Source organism: Otolemur garnettii, unplaced genomic scaffold (assembly GCF_000181295.1).
Source record: "Otolemur garnettii isolate 467f Iridium unplaced genomic scaffold, OtoGar3 scaffold00129, whole genome shotgun sequence".
Classification (NCBI taxonomy): Eukaryota; Metazoa; Chordata; class Mammalia; order Primates; family Galagidae; genus Otolemur; species Otolemur garnettii.
The window spans coordinates 5,130,477-5,134,558 of NW_003852524.1; the positions used below are offsets into that span (position 1 = coordinate 5,130,477).

Consider the following 4,082-nt stretch of genomic DNA (forward strand, 5'->3'; position numbering starts at 1 on the left):
AGATGTGGCATATGACATGTATTGTTCAAAGAATTTATTTTTCTTTCCTAATAGGAGCTAGGAGGAAAACATCCATTTCTTTATAAGCAATTTATGACTGTATGATACAATTTCAAATGTCTGTTGACAGCTGTTTCTCTAAAGCAGACCATTAGAACAGAGTACACCTATAAATCTCGGGTCCCAAGGAGCGGAGTTTCCACCTTCAGTAATTTGAATGCCATGTTTTTAGTAACAATTCTTGTGGAAATATTTATAACCCTACAGTTAGCTTTGCATATTGAATTTGTAACACTGATGATTTCAAAAAGACTAAAATTGTCATCAAGTAAGATGTTTTCTATGCAAACATCCTGGCAACTGTTTAAAATACATCAAGTTGTATCTCCTTTTTAGGCAGGGCTTTATCTTGGCTTTATCTTGCAAATATAACTTCTACAAAGCATAATGACAGGTAAGCAAACATGCTAAAAAGGGAAAGTGACTTTGGTCTCAAAATATTATCTCCTGCTACATAAATCTTTCGCAAATAAAACTTTATTGTGTTCAACTTGTTTACATAGCTAAGCAACGCATATCCATTTATTGTGCATGCTTCCGTTTCAGCAAATTAAGCAGTAACTTACCGAGAGAAGCCTTTCAATTTTTTTTTTCTTTTCCTAACTTGAATTTATTCCGAGTTAGAAAACGAGATATCCAGTATTCAGGTTCACTTGGCTCCAGGTTAATTAGAAGGGGCTTTCAGTTCATGCAATCTGCCTTAACAATACTCCAGGAGCACTCTCTAGCTCCAGTCCTAGGATCTGAACTCTTCCAGCAGAGTCTTTTTATTTATACACACATTGTCCTTTTCAAAACAAGCAGCCAGCTGGAATGATTCAAACCTCTGTTCAGCACACCGTTAAAATGCAGCTTCCTTCTTGGACACGAGAATTACACCAGGGAGCAGACCGAGTACAGCAAAAAGGCTATGAGAACTATTTAATCACCGGAATACCAGCTGCTCCAGCTCTGCTCTTGCTACTGCTGCTGTGTTCTGCTTTAGCTGAAGTCGGTCTTTCCCTCCCTCCCTCTCTCCTATCTCCAGAACTATAAAGGCAGCTTTGCTGGATTATGATTGGCAGAAACAGCCAATTCCTTCAGCTAATCATCCTCAAGACTTTCAAGGACCTGGAGCTGTTGTGATGTCATCCAGTCAGTGGATGTTACACATGAATACATTCCAACAGAAGCTAATTCAGCGATCCACCGCAATCCTCTCACACCACAGTGATTGATTAGATACTCCTTGAGGATTTGCATAATCTTTTATTGTACAGTTGGGCTATTTCCTAAGAAATTTGAGAATAAAATTTCACTTTGCAGCTGTGACACGGTACCACAAGATTCTATTGGGTAAAATAAGAAAAATTCAAAACAGGATTTTCTGCTGTAAATATGTGCCAGTCCAACATAACAATTTACAAACTTAAAGAAAGCCAAAAATAAGCAATAGAAAACTTGGACAACTATTAGTGAACTATACACTCCTGAAATTAATAATATTTTAAACCCTAATAAATATTAGAAGAAAAGAAGGCGGGTATGTGTATGTCTATTGCATGCATGGTTACCTTTGGTGAGGTAAACTGCTGGATTACTATACAAAGGTCTTTTCTCATCTCAGCTCTGACAAAAATTGTCTTTGTGTTTGAGTTTCTTTCTTTGATTGGCAACGTAAAATGAAAATCACCTTGTCTGGTTTCTACTAACTCATGGAAACTCATAAAGACACTGTAAAGTACTTTGATATACTTTATGTAAAGTTCTTTAAACTTCTTCATTACAACTGCATTTCTTCTTTCTGGACTATTTCTGGGCTTTTCTTATTTTAATACATTATTTAGTCTCCACCATGAAATTTAGTGGAACAAAAATGTGTTAAAGAGAATTTGGTTCAAGACCCCTAATAGGCTAGAGAACAGAGCTGCAAACTTTTCTCACCTTCAAGTACCCCTCTGGTTTATGTTTATTTTTGGTTATAAACAGTTCTGCTTGAAATACTGGGATGGTTTCAGAGAAACACTCTGTAAAATTGTCAGGCGAGGGTGCCAGGGAATCCCTCAGAATGCAGCAGTTATTGATGATGTATGTGGTCTTCCAGATGACTAATTTTATGTACATAAGGTTTTGAAGGTCAGCAAGCTGTAGACACACGCTAGAAAGAGGATAAGGAAAAAAAAAAAAACTAGCAAATTAGGAAAAAAAATTATCAATAATTCATGAAAAACAATTACAATCTATTACATAATAGATCGTGTGCCAGTCAGAATTTTCTTAGTAATACACATTAAAATTTAGAATGGATAAATAAGTTGCAGGTAAACATTTCAATGACGTCAGAATAAAATTATTAGTGGAATATCATCATACCCAACACTAACTGTTGATAAATAAAATGAAATAGGATACCCTTTAAAAGCTAAGTGAAGCTTCTCATTGTATGTAACTTGGCTCACTAATGATGCCTTTTTCTTCATTCAAGATTAGTGATTATTCCTAAGTCTTACCTTTACACAAATGATTTAATAAAAAGAAACATTATTGTAAAATACTCAGAGTCTTTATCTTATCGATACCATTCCATTGCACATCTTCGTAAAAAAGCGCGACTTAGACTAATTTTAGGTATTGGACCTAAATTGCAACACAGTGATATGATTACAAAGCCATCATATGAAAACATAGTAGTGAAATTTACATCTTCAGTACTAGTGATAACTATAATTGTTGTTAACGGATTACAAATTAAGATCGATCAGTTTTGCCTCTAGAATTAGCCTATAAACATTATTTTTAACCGAAGAGACATAATTTTATTCCCTGGAGTAAAATGAATAATAAAGTGAAACTACTTTAACAATGTAAAAGTTTTCCATAAAATATTAATAGAAGAGAAGGGAGGGGGGACGATTGGTGAGGAGAGGATGATTGGTGGGATCACGCCTATGGTGCATCTTATAAGGGTACATGTGAATCTTTTTAAATGAAGAATACAAATGTCTCAACACAATAACTAAGAAAATGACATGAAGGCTATGTTAACCAGTTTGATGAAAATATTTCAAATTATATATAAAAATAGCACACTGCACCCCGTGACTGTATCAATGTACACAGCTATGATTTAATAAATAAAAAAAAATAGAAGATATTCTTACTAACCCTAAAATACTTTTAAATATTTGTTAAACATGAACTTCTAGAAAATTCAATTCAGAGATAAAGAATTAAAATTCATTGTAAGAAGAAGAGAATCTCTCTTTACTCTTCACATTGTTCATTCAGAAATAAATTAAATATTAAGGATAGAAAGTTACATCATGTAAATATGTATAAATGAATAGAAACTAGCAAAAAGGTTATTTCTTTTCTCTTCCTGGAGAAAGCTGGTGAAATTCACAATGATCTGGACTAAAACAATAAAAACAAAACAATCTCCAAAGTATTTTGAATATTTTTCTTATCATTTCCTTTGTGTTTTGTAGTCTCCAATGTTTAAAAAAATCTTACCCGTGAAATTATAATCTTTTATCATTTTCTAACCTGTCATGTTATGAGAATGAAATAAATGACCTTGTGTATTTTTGAGAGGTCATATGATATGCAAGAGAGAAGATAGGAAGGATTATTTAATTAAAGTATTTTTTATTCAAACACTAAATCTGTTTTCCACTGTTGTAGGCCCTGCATTTACATCAGATGGAGCATCTATCTAGTTAGTAACACACACTACGCAGCTTTTGCCCAACTGCTTATGTTGGAATTTTATAGAAACTTAAGTGGAAGCTCTAATTTTTCTTTTGGCACCCCACGAAGTGTAACATAATTTTTCCTTTATCTGTTAAGACATATGTTCAGATTTATACTAAGACCACAGGGATCTTTATAAAACTGAGCTGAACTTGTTGACCTCTAAGTGGTGGGGGGTCCACATATTTTTTTCAAATGCTTTCTTGCTTCAGTAAAAGTTAAAGTAGTATTTTTCCACTACAAAACTCGCTTTTTAACACTAAATTTGCCTTAGGAATTATCTTTTGAAA

The 4,082-nt window shown here is 33.6% G+C and overlaps 1 protein-coding gene across 1 annotated transcript in view; it reads right to left on the reverse strand.

Moving 5' to 3' along the window:
• The window catches only part of NDST4 (N-deacetylase and N-sulfotransferase 4), a 280,730-nt gene extending 279,670 nt beyond the window's left edge, over positions 1-1,060 (reverse strand). The window contains exon 1 of the mRNA XM_003798172.2: positions 627-1,060. The gene's annotated coding sequence lies outside the window, so the exon portion shown is untranslated. The remainder of the gene's footprint in view (positions 1-626) is intronic.
• Positions 1,061-4,082: the final 3,022 nt, after the last annotated feature.